The 17,084-nt window shown below is 41.4% G+C and overlaps 1 long non-coding RNA gene across 1 annotated transcript in view; it reads left to right on the top strand.

Moving 5' to 3' along the window:
• The first annotated feature begins 2,030 nt into the window (after nt 1–2,030).
• Nucleotides 2,031–17,084, top strand: part of LOC110075997 (uncharacterized) — a 32,326-nt gene continuing 17,272 nt past the window's right edge. Inside the window, exons 1-2 of the long non-coding RNA XR_013541531.1 lie at nt 2,031–4,637; nt 4,729–4,782. This is a non-coding gene — a long non-coding RNA (uncharacterized LOC110075997). The remainder of the gene's footprint in view (nt 4,638–4,728; nt 4,783–17,084) is intronic.

Genomic DNA, 17,084 nt, shown 5'->3' with positions numbered 1-17,084 from the left:
AGAGCTCCCGGGCACACAGCGACGCTCGGCAGCTGCGGTTTCCTATTGGCTCCTTGGCTGGGGGCAGGGGTAATTTCTCTACTCTGATTGGTCCACGGCTTGCAGCTGGCCTAGTAATTGGCCCGCCGGTCACGAGCTACCAGCGTGATCGCCGCCCCGTTCTTGGACACTATGCAAGGCGGAAAGGGGATTGCAACATTCGACGGGCAGGTTCTGGGACGGGAGGCCGGCGCTCCGCGAGTCAGTGACCTCCGTGGGCATTTTCCTTAGCCGCTCCCCCCTCTGGCAGCCGTGGGTGCCAAAGGAGCTGTGGGCTCTTGCGTTCTCCCCGAGGACAATGAACTCCATTCTGGGCACCTTGCCCGCACCTGAGCTATCGCGGGACGTCTCTGAGGTCACCTAGCATTGCAAAAAGTTCTGTAGGACTAAAAAGGATACGGATATGAAGCTGGTCCCGTAGTTGTCCAGAGGTCAAGCCGGAACTAGGCGATCCCACGCCGCTGCAAATTAATTAAGAGTTTCCTTCCAGCAGTTTTTAACAGATCAGGTCCGTGCATACTTTTGTGCTGAGGTGGGCAGTTAGTAGGCGTCTGTTACGGTTATTTGCTGTCTAATCGCTTCCGATTTCTGGCGACGCTATGAATTCACGACCTGCAGAAGGTCCTGTCATTAAAAATCCTGCTCAGGTTTGCCAAACAAAATCGGAAGTCTGCAAATGGGTGAAGAAAAAAGATGGATGGAAAGGCAGGTTGTGAGGTGTTGCTTCTTTCTAAACAGCCATAAAGCTAAAGGTTCCCCTGGACATTTAGCCCAGTCCTGTCTGACTCTAGGGGGTGGCGATGACCCCCGTCTCCAAGCCATAGAGCCAGTGTTTGTCTGAAGACCGTTTCCGTGGTCACGTGGCCAGCACAACTAGACACAGAATGTCGTTACCTTCCCAGCGTGGTGGTACCTATTTATCTACTCTCATTTACATGCTTTCAAACTGCTAGGTTGGCAGGAGCTGGGACAAGCGATGGGAGCTCACTCCATCACGTGGATTCAATCGTAGGACTGCTGGTCTTCCAACCTTGCAGCACAGAGGCTTCTGCGGTTTAACCCGCAGTGCCACCATGTGCCACCAAACAGCCATAGGGTTGGGTTAACCTCACTTTTAGCAGCCTGTAAAGCAAAGGGCGAACAGCTCTTGGTTGTGTCAGCCTTCAGCTCCCATCAGCCCCACTCAGCATGTCCAATGATAAGACCCAGTGGGAGTCACAGCCCAAAACAGTGGCAGGGCCAAAGTTTCTCCATTCCTAATTTAGGCCAGTACTCACTGAGCTGCTGATCAGAAAGTCCCACCAGCCTGGTAACATAGAGGAAAGTGGTAAGAGAGGATCGCACCACTTTGGCAAGGAACCCTGGTGTGCAAGCACTGATGGCCAAAGGGGACCCACCCACTGCTTTCCCAAGGACAGTGTTTGTGCAAACAGCATGACCCCTCTTACACCGATGAGATTTATCTTGTCCAGAAAGAGTGCAATCAGATGCTGGCCTTGTAAACTTTGAATCAAGAGAACATCTCTAATTGGTGTGGAGAAGAATGGCAATTAGTTGACAATCCTGTCTGTAACAATGTGGCCATTTGATGAGCCAGTATAGCACACTGGAAATCAACAGGGGAAATCAGGGAAAGCTCAAATCCTGGTTCCTCTCTGAAGTTAAAGTTTAGTAGGCAGAGAGCTAGCCAAATACTGTGTGCTCATGGGGGCAGGGGGAGAAGTGTGGTTGGCTATGATCACCGAGGTTCGGGAGTGGGTGACCCCCCCTTTGTATTCTTCTGATCAAGTAAACCTTCCTAGACATTTGCAAGAAAGTGCATGAAGTGATAGTAACCCCAAAACATGGGTTTGAATATGAACGAAATGGATTGTTGAAACATGACTAGTCCTCTCCTTGCAACACACCAGATACAGTGTTGCCTCAAATAGCGAGCGCCTCTATTAACGAAAAAACTGAATAGTGATGAGGTTTTCAGGGCATTTTTTCACTTTGAATAGCGATGTTTCCTATGGGCCATTATCGAATAGCGATCGTCAGAAAAAGCAAGCTCACTGGCCAGGGAGAGATTGGTTCCCTCTTTTCACCCGACGCTGAGTTCCCTTTGCGCTGGGCTGAGCTCCCCCCAACCCCGCGCGAAGGGGTTTCCTATGGAGATTTTCCATTAAGGACGGCAATTTGTTCCAATTGGAACGGATTAGCTGGCTTTCAATGCATCTCAATGGGAAACCTCATTGCGAGGAAATCCAATAGCGATGGTTTTTGCGGAACGCATTAACATCGCTATTAGAGGCACCACTGTATAATACTGTACTATAGGAAGCTTTGTATGATGTGTAACAGTAATGGTCCCTCAGAAGGCACAAGAAGAACACACCATCGTTCTGCCACATTGGGGTAGTTGCAGTAAAAAAATAAAAAGGAACATTGCCAAGTGTATGAAGGGGAAGGTTTGGAGACCAGGAACAGAGACTGTGTGACCCTCCAGATGTTGGTGGACTAAAACATCATCCCTTATTATTGTTTGCTACTGGGGCTTATAGGAAGGCCATACTTTCCCCACCACTGTTCAATACCTGCCTGAAATCTCCAGGCATGGCTGCAGAAGCTTCTGTCTGAAATTCTGGGGCACCACTGTCACTGTAGGTAATACTGAGCAGATACTCACCTTCTGTCAGAAAGCCAGCATTAGGCTTATTCATTTATTCCTCTGTGTAAGCTTGCCACAGGTAGAGGGGATTGCTCTAGCCTTGCATCCTCTGTTTCCTGTTTTGCTGCCTTCCTACACACAAAGTCTGTACAGGAGCCCCTCTCCTGTCTTGGGGAGCAGGGGCTCCACATGCATCTGGGGCCTGGAAAAAAGGGGGCGGGTAGGTATTTTTATTTTGGGGATCCTGACTCCCATAGAGAAGCCCTGCAAATAATAGGAATTCTTCTTCAGGCTTGTCCCCCAAAAGTGTAGTGGAAGGACGGGTCACAGAGTGGAAGTCCCAGGACTTTCTGTTCAGTGGAGATGATGACATCATCTGCCGCTGTCCTCAGGCTTCTCTGCTCTGTCTGAGCTTATTTACAAATCTTACAGCAGTTAGCAGAGCAATGGATTTTTTCACAAACAGTATCCTGTTGCAAACACCCCAATTACAATACAAAGTCTTGTATTGTATGGCAATTAAGAGCCATTCGCTTTGCAGAAGACCTGTTCCTGGTGGAAGCAAACATTATTATAAGTCATTTAATGATACACTTAAATCCAACTGTCTGCATTTTGAACTTATTAAAGGGGGATAACAATTTATTTATTCATTCATTCATTCATTCATTCATTCATTCATTCATTCATTCATTCATTTCTACCCCGCCCCTCTAGACAATGTCTACTCGGGGCGGCTTACAAATAAAACACAACAATATAAACAAATATAAAATCATAAAAATCTTTCAAATTATTTACAATTATATTTACAATATTAGCACTTGATTAGAAGGAAAGACATTGCCAAAATGGTATACATAGGAAAAAGAAAAGGACTAGGGATGAAAATCACTTAATTGACTGGAGGGAAGGCCTGTTTGAATAGCCAAGTTTTTAGCTGGCTATTAAACACACCCAGCGAGGGTGCCAACCAAATTTTGGTTGGAAGAGTATTCCATGGGGACTCTCCTGATGATTACTCAACCTCCACAAGTGATTTACTTGAAGAAACAAGGTGGGCCTTAGAGCACTCCCTTCTACTAATGAGTATACCTATGTATTCTAGTTTCTAAACAAATCTGTTATCTCACTGGAAAAAAGGCTTAGTGAAATATTAGGAAATTGCAAAGAAGCTCAAAAGTTCATTCATACAAAAAAATGATGCAGCCCTCACCTTAACAAAATAACACGATGGGGAAAGAAGCAAAGACAACTGGTTTTGGAGAGATGGGGCTTGCACTCACAGCACACATTGCATATTTCACAAGTTACAAAATGGACAAACTTGACGTCAGTAGGAAACTAGGGGATACTTAATGAATTTACTATCAGAAGACCCTTTGTAAGGACCAAGAAACAAACACCTTTGGCTGCAGAAGGATTACAAACCAGTGAAAATAGTTCAACCAAGCTTAGTCGGTAGTTTTTAATTAATATCACAAAAAATGAACAAAAGTGATAAAATTAAAGTGATGGGCATTGCAGGACATTCTAACAAATTATGCAACACAAAAGGTCAGTGTATTGATTTCAAGTTTTTGCCATCTCAAACACAGAAAAGTAAAACATTAAACCTCATGCCTGAGTTTTGGCTTTATTAAAACTACAGTGCAAATATAAGGAGACATTTTTGTACCTTCACATAATGTATATGTTATTCATAGGTGGCTACTTAAAACAAATGTGTGGGTTTTTGTGAGAAAGGCTTAGAACCTATAGCCAATAATTTATTCCTGCAGTCCAAAGATTTTTTATTACTATTATAGACTCAATTTAATCATGACTTTGGGTGCTATAAAATTTTCTGTTGTAGTAGCAGGAACCCAGCATTACAGAACTAGCTTTGTGCATGAAGGTGCCATGCTAACTAGTTAAGATGGCCGAGGGCTAGCTGAGCTGGCATTAGGTAAGCTGAAGCTGTGTTAAAGCCCAACCCGTCCCATCCTAGGGATGTTGGAAATTACTTAGGACTGTAATCTTTCTCTCCTTTTCCCTAGGAGGCTGAGCTGAGGCCTTTTTCCCTAGGAGGCTGAGCGGAGGCTGAAGACCAGGTTTGCCTGCATGAACATTTTGCTGAGGAGTTTGTTTTTGCTGGGATTTCTTTTGTTCCCCCCCTCCTCAAAATTCTCCATCTCTGACCCTAATATGGTAAATAGGAAAGCCAATTAGCATTGCATCCACCTGGGAGGCAGGAAAATTTTAAGGGTCAGATCATACTTCCGCACTATTAGAGAACAGGCCGGATAGGTGGGCCTTGTCAGCCCTGGAAGGCAGCCCATCTAGGAGAAGGGAAACTCCGATTTCAAACCTCAACTGCCTTGTGGCTATATCCATTCATGGAAAGGGCTTCAGGAGTTAACCTAGAGGCAAAATCCAGAGCTGGAGTCCCAAAGGCAGTTCGTGTCGTTCTGCCAACTCCTGCAACGTTGCTGGAACCAGTTGTATTGGCTCTTGCCTTTCCACTGGACCATTTCAGCAACATGGAGAGGGGGGATTTGCTGCTTGGGTAACAACCTATCCTCCATACTACTTTACCCAGGCTTCATGCTCTGGAGAGGACACTCCTTGATACAGAGTATGTTACCATACAGTAGTCCCTCGAAACTGAAGGATGCCTATGTATGTATGTACTCACCTTGACCCTAGCTTTGTGCTGGCCTAGGGGCTGTGTCCTTGGGGCCAGAAGAGGCTTGGACCTGGCCTAAGCACTCGCCCAGCCCCTTCTCCACCCCTTTTTGAGTTCTCCAGCTACCGTCAGGGATCAGAAAGAGGTTCTGCTGGCATAAGAATGGCTGTGTCAGCCATAAGGGATTCAAAGCAGCCACACCCAAACTCTGAAACGCTTTGCCAAGAGAGGTCAGCTTTACCGCTTCAAAGACCTTGTTATTCAGATGGGCTTTCTAAAACACTTAAAATTTTAAGAATAGTTTGCTAAAGAGAGCCAATGTGCTGGCTTTCTTTTTAAATGTAAACTATTTCTAATATTTGAAATCAAATATCTAATTGTTTTGATTTTAATATTATAATGCATTTAATCCTATCCTATTGCAATGGTTATAATTCTATTGTATTTTAATTTTCTAGTTTTCTAGTTTTTAAAAAAACACAGTTGTGTAAAGTGACTTGAGTCACAATTCTGGAAGGAAGGCAGCATATAAATACAAGTAATATAAAGGAAGAGGTTAAAAAAACAAAGGGAAGGGTTTGAAAAACACAAAGAATCATTTTGGACCAGGCATTGTTGCTGATTTGTCATCACATGTACTCTGAAATTCCAGAGGTCTTTCGTTCTCAAATGACAATTCTCTTTTGTTATTATTGCTAAGACTAGATGCTGTTTGAGCAGGGCAGACATTGTTGGGGAATGGTTGGAAGCTAAAATCTGATGGGTCTACACCAGAACATGCCAAAATATGTTAAATGTCAATATTGCCAGCACTTTGGTCTCACTACATAGTTTCCTCAGCTTCATGGTACCCAACAGGGGAAAAAAAACTGAAAAGTGCAATAGCCACAAGTCAGATAATTTCAGAGTTTGAAGTTATGAATAAAGGACTGCAAAGTTCATGAACTGGATTCATCCACATGGCTAGCAGCTTACATGCTGGTTGGAAAGAGAGAGAGAGAAAACAGGAAAAGAAACAAAGCAATAAGGGTAATTGGCTTTAGGCTACCTACCACTGCATTAAGAGAAACATGATCTTCGCTCTGAAGATGAAATGTACCTGAAATTCAGGTGGTGTTGTAAAAGGGTCTCTGTTATTTTTGTTTGCCTAGGCAATCTCGCTATGCTTATCTCTTCCTGTATAAACTGGATGTGCTTAAATATATGTATGTCTAGAAGCCATACTAGAAACAGACATGCACAGATAGAAGAGTCCATTTCTCCACTGTATTCGTCATGTATATTTTACAAAGCCTACACCAGGGGTGTCCAACCTTTCACCTTCCCTGGGCCACATTAGAAGATGAAAATTTGGTTTGGGCCACACATAAATTTGGTTTGGGCTGCATGGGGGGGGGGCAGCCCTAGCCGTCCTCCGCAGCCCCGCTCCAAGCGCACTTACCGGCAGCTGCGATCTCAGACAGCAGAGGCTGCCAGCTTCGACTCCGGCAGCATTATGGGGCCAGGAGGGAGTCCACCTATTGACGGGGATGGCACAATGCAGTCACACAGCCCCCCTCTCCCCTCCCCTCCCACTCCTTCCTTCCTTCCCTCTCCCCCCCTACCGTTGTGACGTGCCCCAGCCGCATTCCAGCCGCAAGCGCCGGCAGTGTAACTTGAAACTTTGGAATTTCTTTAAAAATAAAAAATTGCAATGGGCCGCATTATGAACCAACCTGGGCCGCATGCGGTCCTCGGGCCGCAGGTTGGACAAGCCTGGCCTACACCATTTTATCCAGGATTTAGATGCAGCTGGTGGGGCATTTATTCTGGACTCCAGCATCTAGAGTTAAGAGCCACAAAGTAGGATGATCGTGAAGGGTAAGGACCAAATTTGGGTTTTCTGTCAAATAGAGATTGCTAGGTAAAGTGCAGCCAGTATCCTGTTCATATTGTGCAGTGTAAATTAGACATTGTGCAAGCAGTGTGCATGATCTTGCTGTCTGTTGTGCACTCAGACATGCCCATGTTGTGCAGTTGGTTGTGCCACTGGTGTTGCCCTCTGGCATGTGACAGATGACCAACTGAATGGCAAAAACCAAAACAAAAAACCCCCTGTGTGATTAAATGTAGTATGTGATATTTTGCAAAATAATTCTGGACAATATATCTAGAATTTGAGTTTTACAATTATACACCATAGTGCTGTGACTGAAGAACTTGGGGCCATATTTGTAGTTTATAAGTTCCGTATATGGCTCTATGTGTGGAATCTGTTGCAGAGTTTTTAATTTATGGTAAAATTCTCTTTTTTTATACACAGCAGAAGTATAGAGATCCATGGAGGAGAATAGTTAGTTTCCCAGAGTCCACCCTTTCTCATCAACTGGCAATTAAAGACTCAATAACACACTCTGAGACATTTATAGACGAAAGGATAAGAAACATTTTGTTTGCTTCTAATTGCTTAAAATTACAAACTAGCACATACTGCTTTCTTTACTGTGTGCATCCTAGCAACCAACCGAACAGATCAACAGCAACAAACAGCTGCCACCAGCCAATGAAAGAGAGGGATAGAGCACTCAGCAGAGATATGAGGTTCTCTTTGAATTTCAAAAGCTGGAAAGAACAATTGCTTAGTCCTGGATAGACAGACAATTACTCCAGCCCAAAAAAAGTCTTTCCTAGTCACTCAAACTATGGACAGCATGTGAGGCTGTAAATAAACCCCAGCTGCCGCCTTGATTTTCTCCCCAACCCTGCATGCTGATTTAAACAAGGGTTATGTCATAAAGTGACGTTCAAAGTCTTTGAACAGAAAAGAAATTACAGCCTCTTGCATGGTGGTCTCCTTATGGCTTTCAAGCTGACAAATGGTGTCTGCTCTGTTGAACTCAATTTGGAAAGCCCCTAAAACCTAAAATCTCCACACGTGCTCACACAGAACCCAACTCCTTCTCTCTCCGACATCAAACTCTCACTCTCTATATATACAACACAGCTCCTCCCCCTGATGTCCCGCCCTCCGACCACCATTGGATGACATCTTTCCCTCCAAACCCTTGAAGGACAGGTGACATCAGAGCTGACTGTAACAATGAGAAAAAAGCTGAAAGGATATTTAAATTGAGAGAGATTAGATGATTTAACTATCCAGTACTCTTTTTAAAAGTGCTGAGAAAGAAAATGAGCACTGTCTCCGTTGGCCATTCTTTAGCATTTACTATGGCTTTTAACACTTTTTATACTGTAAACAGACATTCTTGGTAATCTATTTGTCAGACAGAAAATTGTTGTCAATGGAGTCATTTTACTGATATAATTTTATAAGCATTCAAATCAAACTGTCTTGAGGTGTAGCTGTATACAGAATTCTAGATTTTTCAGAAATTAGTGTGCTGAAGTACAGTAGTGCCTTGACTTACTAACTTAATTGGTTCCAGAATTCCGGTCGTAATTCGAAATGGTCATAAGGCGAAGCACTCATTTCCCACTGAAATGCACTGAAATGCAATTAATCTGTTCCAGCTGAAGAAAAAAAATCACCAAAAAAAATCACTGCAAGATCCATCAGAAATGTGATTAATCCCTTCCGGCCGAAGTGAGGGGGGGGGGGAAGAAAAGCAATCAAGTGTTCAAGACCCATTGCAAATGCAAATAAAACAAAGCAAAAAGCAATCAAACATTCAAGACCCATTGCAAATACAAAGAAAGCAAAGCAAAAAGCAATCAAGCATGCAAGACCCATTGCAAATGCAAAGAAAACAAAGCAAAAAGCAAGCAGATTGTGCCAGACCCATTGGAAATGGGGGGGACCTAAAAGCAGACAACCCCCCCAAGACCCATCAGAAATGGGGGAAACCCCCCAAAAAGCAAGGAAACCACCCCAAGACCCATCGGAAATTGGGGGGAAACAAAAAAGCAACCAAACCCCCAAGACCCATCAGAAGTGGGGTAAACAAAAAAGAAGCCCCCGAAGACCCATCACAGCACAGAAATATAATCCCACCACCCAGCCCAAGACCATGCTGCAAAACCCACCCAGAACAGTTTTTAAAATGTAGAAAGCAGTACCTTACCTTACCAGGAAGTCCGAAGCCTCCTCCAATTGCACACTTTCTAACTGCTGGAGCGAAAGAGCTACAAAGAAGCAGTCTCTTTGCCACCAACAGTTAGCAATTTGAATTTCCTGCCTTTTTCCCCTGCCTTTTTGTGGTTGTAACTCAAATCTCTATATGCAACTCAACGCAAAATTTTGCAACTGGAGCTGGTCATAACTTGAAATAGTTGTAAGTTGGGATGTTCATAAGTTGAGACACCACTGTATACTATCTGCTCCTATATTCTGAAGTTTTAATATCAAAGTCTTATATTGGATTAAAAAAGCATTTTGTTGGCAAGCATATTTCTATGCTGTTTCTCCTTTACATATACTGTATCCTGAAGCAGTTCATAACGTTATGTGGCAATAAAACAATACAAACACAATCATACAATATATGAAAGAGTTCAAAAGACCTCACAGGAGAAAGCCAAAAATAAATGAAACATGTTTTTAGAAGATACCCCAAAACATGACACTATTTAAAAGAAATCCTTCCAGGCACCACCATAGAGAAGGCCCGGTTCTATGTCATGAGATGGGAAACTGTATGCTGTGACACAGACAGCAGATGAACAATGTTACTGCACAGACTTCACATAGTCTTAGATGCGCTCTCTTCCTTGCTCCAGCCATTTTCTTTAAAGTTCAATACTTATAAACACTCAAATTAGTATTACCATTACTCTTATCAGAAGCATTTTATGTGGATATAAGTCCAATTAAATTTGGTCTCGTTCAACTGCTAGTTACAATCTTCTCTTTAGAGGAAACCTTTCCTATAATAATTCTTCCAAATGATTTTGATTCCCTCTAGTGGGTTTAGTTTGAAATAGCATTTACAATGAAAAAGAAGGAGCTTTATTTACTTGAAATATACCACTTTGGAAAGAAATACTAAGGAACAATTATCAAAGGATCTGGGCCATTTAGCAGTCTAATGTTCCTCTCCTACACACACTACTCTAATGAATTTATGGAAATATTTTATATTTAAAAACCAACTGTATCAGTTATTAATTGTTCATTGCCAACAAATCTAAGGTGGATCCTTGAGCGAACAAATAGAGGAAGAAATCAGACCATGTCCTGCAGGTCTTATGTAGGGATGGAAAACAGTTTTGCTGGAATTGCAATTCTTGAAAACAATATCCGTGTTGTACTCCCTGAAACACAGTGAGGGACAAATCCATACATTTGCAAGGCTCATGGCCCAGGCTGAAGGAACAATATGTGGATAACATACATAAAATGCAAACAGCTGAAGCTGTGGGCAACTGAAAAATATATGAAAACATACTTTAGTCAGTGGGTAAGAGGCATACAAAATATGTGCAATAGAAGAGCAGTGCATATAAACATATATTAGGAACATCAGTACAAAAATAGGTACATTCAGAAAGATGTGTATGTGAAACATATACAGTAGGACTCTGTACCAACTGGTTTGATATCCACAGTTTCACATCTGAGACATTATATTTTTTTTCTGAGCCAGAAACCATGCTATGTATAGAGGTCCTGGTATCTGTGATTTTCACCATCTGTGTGTGGGGGAGGGGAATTGGGAATGGACCCCTGCAGATATGAGGCTCCTGCTGCATGATCTACGATGTGAAAGTGGAAACAAAGTCTGATGCAGATAACATTTGAGAGAAGAATGGACGTGGGATTCAGATGAATGCAACAAAATGGAGGGTTTTTTTGCATCCTTATCCTCAGATCAGTCTACAGCTTACTAGTAGAAAGGGCATCTTTTACATGTAGAAGGTACTAGGTTTAATGTGTGACACTTGCAAACATGTCTCACCTACTGTGGGCAGGAAGGACCTCTGCCAAACACAAAGAGCACCAGATTTCAAAGTAGACAACACTGGACTAGAACTATACAGCTGGAAGGGACCCTATGGATCATCAAGTCCAGTTCTAGGCAGGCAGGCATAGTGGAGAATGAAATTACTAACCTCTGGCCCAACTGAGCTATTCATCAGTTCATAGTCTCTGTAAGATGGGGATGAGCCACTGTAGTACCCTTAGGGACATTAAGGTGCTCCCCAAAGTTACCCAAGAACCCCCTTAAAATGTTTATAGACATACTTAGCCCACACTACTAAAACACACACACACACACATTTTCAAGGAGGCCCTTAGGTTGCTCCTAAAATCCACAAATGAAATCAGATGAGCCCATCTAGACACTTCCGGCTGCTGCTGCTGCTACTGCTTCTTTTTGTTAAACTACTAAAATATGGGGGGATAAGGACTGGTGACCTCTAAGTACAACATTTTGAAGGGTGGTATAGGTTAGAGAAAAGGAATGTTCGGTCATAGACAGGAATTAATCTAGACCAGTGGTTCTTAACCTTTGTTACTCAGGTGTTTTTGAACTGCAACTCCCAGAAACCCCAGCCAGCAGAGCTGATGGTGAAGGCTTCTGGGAGTTGCAGTCCAAAAACACCTGAGTAACAAAGGTTAAGAACCACTGATCTAGACCTCCAGAATGCACAGCATGATTACTACAGGTGTGTTTTCACTGCACATTTAGAATCTAGCCAATCTGTTTCATCATTCATTTTAAGAGTACGGAAAAAGGAATAGGTGGGCGCGGACAACCTGTTCTTAGTATGATTTGTTCTTGGTTAGTTGCATATAGAGGACAGTCATTCATTTCATTTTTGTTTAGTCTACACTGGCTCTTTGGATGAGAGCTCAGTCTACCATTTTCAGTATTTTTAAATGATTATATATGACTAAGTATTAAGAACTTTAGGCTGGTAGACTAATTTGTATAATTCAGAGATTTTTCACCTCATCTCCACAATGCAAGCCAAGATAGCTACTAAATTTTTCAACTAGATGAATATATTGATAGTTTATTGTAACCTCATCGTGACAAACTTTAGTCATTAGAAAACCAAAGCTTAGCAGTTACCGCAAAAATCTCAAAGCAAAGGAAAATGGAAGGGAATCTCTTTCAGTATATTAAACAAGCGATTAAACATGTTGTTTGTATTTGTGTAAATTATTACACTGTTGGATTTGTTTTTTACAGTCCTGCTTCTAAACAAATATGCTCATGTACAACAAGGTATCAACTCATTGCAATATCAAAGAATATAACCTCAAACAAAGGAAATAAATATAGTCACAATATGAGTGATAGCTATTCCAAAATGATGGTTTTTGAACTATTTCTTAGGTAATTTGGACTAAATGCAATGCTTGTGATAGTTCAGAAAGTTACTCTAAATTCTGCTTATCGTTTATGATGAAATAGCAATGACTGGGTCACCGTAGGAGCCACTGATTTGGAAGCAGCTTTGTTTTATTTCTTGATGGACTTCTACATAACTAGATTTCATTTAAAGTGAGGTAGCATGTAGTCCAACACTAGTCTAAAAGCACTCCTACCTCTATGTTGACTCCCCCAAAGGAAAAAAAAATAAGCTATACAAAACAGTATTTTTTCTAAAGATCCAAATTTTCAGTAAGTATGAAGTATAGTTATGCAAATACACTATCCTAGTCCGCAGGTGCAATAGGGAACGGTTGCAACAAAAATTCATGAAAGGAGAAAGTGGAACCTAGAGCAGTTTCAGACAAGGCTTTTATCACATCATCACCCTGCCTCATTCACAGAAAATCCCCCAATCCTAATCTCCAGTTCCAGGCTGCATATAATAGCATATTCAAGGTTTGGACCCTCAATTTTCCTCAACTGTCAACAGCCCTTGTCAATGTTCTATGATGAATTGCTCTCAAGAGTTCATCTTCTTGTAAGTTCACATATCCTTATTGGGCCACCATTAAGTACTGTAACATCATTTACTAACATACACGTATCTTTATACACAGGGAGTCCTTTGACAATTTACAAACTGCTGCCTTATTTTTTGAATAGTCCTGTTTCACTTCCCGAACAACAACCACTTGACCAACCAAATCTGTTGTTAAGAGACAGAATGGCTGAAATCCTGTTGCTTAGCATTATAAGTTGCACTAGAATAGACCCACTGAATCAGTGGAAATTTTATGAGTCAACACCTCCATAAGTTCCATTTTAAATGGTCTTATTACAGTCCCAACTTACTTTAGCACAGTAAGTCAAAACTAGAGTAGGCCCATTTGAATCAATGAAACTTATGGAGGAATTGACTCACCAAATCCCCTCTGATTCAATGGGCCTGCTTTAGTACTGTACAATTGACTATGTTAGGCAGCAGGATTTCAGCCACTGTTGCTAACACTGATTTAATAGGTCTGCATTGGTGCAGTTTACTATGATAAATAGCAGCCACTGTATTGCTCCTACTTTTAATCTTCAAGTTTTTAAACAATTTCCACTCCTGTAGAATGTTGTGAGCATTTTCACATTTGTTTCACCAAAGATTCATTTGGGCAAGAAACAAAAGCATTTCCATCTGTTTGCTCTGATGTAAACAAGAGTCTGTTTTGAACAAACCCTTTGAGGGCCATGATTCTATAGAAGGAAGGACACTGCTGTTCCCCAAAACATAACAATTATATAATCTTCTTACCAGAGCAATTCTGTTAAGAGTCAGAATCAGGTCTCTCACTCAACAATTATTTTGTTTTTCCTCAGAGATACTGGTGCTCCAAACAAGTGGCTCAAGGTAGAGGCAAACTATTCTGAGTAACAAGACCTACAAGGGAGGGAGAATTAAGTACCCTAGAAAAACAATGGGTGCACATGACAATTTCTTAAATGCTACATGATGCCCTTGGGGTCTTCACTCTTAGCTCTTTCTTCCCTGCTGTGTGTTATAGGCACAACTCTATAGTCTGGTTTTCTTCTAGGCTCTTTCACAGCACCTTGCCTTTTTAAGCCTGCTTCCAAAGGAAAATTTGTTTGCTATGTCTCCTCAGTGTTCTTCCAAAAGCCAGCTGGCACAGAACGCTAAATGGCAAAGGAACAAAGGCACCACTTCCAGAAGTATTTAGAAATGTTCTAGGAGCTATTGAAGCTATCCTTCATAGCTTTTTACCCAGAGACCCGAGAAACAACATCAGGCTGCTACCAGATGGCCGTTTCTTTCAAGCTAAGAGACCTTCACAGAACCTGCAAATCTGTATGTTAATGTCTGCTCAAAATAATTATTGGACAGTATTGACATCCTCGTTTGCCTTTACCTACTTTGGCTTTATCAAATCCTTGTGTGTTCCTCATACTGTGTTACACTGAGGACATGGCATATGATGTGATAAAAGCCCAAATCCTTGTAAGCAACCAGAACAGTCTGTCGTACCAATTCCTGTTGTCTTCTAAAAATACCTCAAAAATGTATTGCTGCCTATTTATGTGAAATTGTTGTCATATACCAGGCTTTGTAAGCAGGCAAATTAATAGTACATTTTCTCTGCCACAAGAACAGACAGGGAAATACTGTCAGTTTCATGTTACTGCTACTCTTTCTTTTCTCTTAAACATATTTTCAAGCATGAGACATACCCGGATTTACAACAGTTCTGGTAGCATTCAGTTTCATACACCAAGAGGTTCAAGAAAAGTAATTCAGCTTCCCAAGATGGACACAGTTCCCACCTCACTGGAGTGAAGCTATGGCATCTGGCACTCTAAGGCAGAGCCCCAGTGAGGATGCACTTCTACAGCCCCATGGAAGCAGGGTCTGCACATCCTGTTCCCATGATGACTGTCCATAGTGGACGGCAATGGAAACATTTACAACAGAGCATGGTACTAATTCCTTACAATCAATCTAGTTACATGTAACTGGTTACTGAGGGGTAGCTATGTTGTAATTATGTTACATTTCAAAAGCAAATTAATGAGTAATAAGGTTATTCTTTTGTATAATGACTAGTGTTTTCTAGTTATTTAGAAGAGTTACTTTAAGCTACTTGTAGAGGCATATGCACTGACAGAAATTTTCAGAATTGTGTACCATTTTCTTATCAGTCCAAAAGAAAATAATATTTTGGTTTGCTGTTTTTGGAAGTGTTTTCAAGTTATAGTATCAGAACTGGCCACTAGAAGGAAACAGAGAATCTCCCCCCCCCCCCCCCGAGCTGGTAACAGTGCAATTGTTGATAGTGTACAGTGCTGGGGATTTTTTTTTCCCAAACACCATCTGCTGCAAAGTAATGAATAACAGAACAATTTTAAGTTCTGCTTCTAGAGCTATCTTTCAAACAACTCCCTTGTGGTTTCAGACTGTATTGATTTCAAACATAGGTGCTGATTAGGGAAGTCTTCCACCTAGTGACTGATGATGGTATCTCAGACTTCAAATATGCCTAAAATATTTAAATGGATTTAAATTACTTAATTTTCAAAACCAAATAACTCTGAGGTTCACACCCTTATACTCTCCTTAATATGTTTGCCAACTTCCAAGTGTTTAAGCCTTATGGCATTTGAACAATGGCTGTGTCAAACAAATAAGCAGATTGACAAGAATGTTATACAGTTAATATATTGGCATTATGTGTGTATTTGGTGACAGTTTATTACTTTAATAATTTGTATACTTTGTGAATTCTTGTTACTTCCCTTATTAACATCCTTGAACAAAGTGAGAAGGGGGGAGGCATTGGGGACACTATGATGTAAAATACTGTACATTTATTTATTTGAACACTGTGTACTCTTTCTTTTCAAGTTGCACACATTTAAGAGATCATGCTACGCATTGGTCACATAACATCAAGGTTTGCTCCCACTTAATGTTGTCAAATAAATTTAAAAACAAAATTTAATCAATCAACTACTTATTGCCATTAAGGCACAAAACTGTGCCCAGTATTTATATTGTCCCATCTCTCAACCTAGACACAGTTAAGATCCGGCTCTTGAGGGGATTTCCTGTCTTCCCCAAGTAAGCTCTAGGCAAAAGAAGAAAGTATAATATTAACTAGTCAGTTAGCAGAAACAAGGGTTTGACCTTACAAAGATCATGACAGGATAAAGTGGCAGAGAGATAGAGTAGTACACTGTCATCAGCAGAATATCTGAATTCCACAGCTGCTGAACTTTGAGTTGTTTGCATCATTGATCCATCTGGCTAAAGTGACCCTATGTGAGAACTTCCCAGGCTCATGTCTCAGTGGTTCCACATTATGAAGACATGTTATCTACTGAGATAACTAGATCAGCAGCATACAATTCCCTGAGATACTAAGGGCAAAATCTGTGACTTTGAGTCAGACCCTTGAGTGAAGTCAAGGGGTGGAGACTTCAGCAACATTTGTAGTATGCTGTGTGCATGACAGATAGTGCAAAGATACTATGATGAATTTAAAAGCCAGTGAACTAATGCTACTAAAGATCTGTCTCCCATTGTCCTTGGGGAGAGATGTGCAAACTAAATGCTACGACACACAAGGGAAAGCAGGGGTATTTGCTAGAAGTGCACCTTCTAAACCAAAGGTGTGATAGAAGGAGTTCTTCAGAAACAGCTAGGAAGGGATTTATATTTGCAGACAGAATTTCTGTTTTAAATGATGGCCTGTAAGCAGTGGATTCCTTTCAGTCTCTAGCCCAAACATCTAAATGAACGCTACAGGTTTGCAGAGAAAACAAGGTAAGGAACAGCAATATGGTTGACTTGGTTTCTAGTACCAACAGCAGTTCAATACCATGCAGTGTAATGACAAATACAACA

The sequence above is a fragment of the Pogona vitticeps genome, chromosome 2 (assembly GCF_051106095.1).
Source record: "Pogona vitticeps strain Pit_001003342236 chromosome 2, PviZW2.1, whole genome shotgun sequence".
NCBI classification, from domain to species: Eukaryota; Metazoa; Chordata; class Lepidosauria; order Squamata; family Agamidae; genus Pogona; species Pogona vitticeps.
The sequence above is the reverse complement of the archived record's forward strand: the minus strand, read 5'-3'. Positions and strand labels throughout refer to the sequence as shown.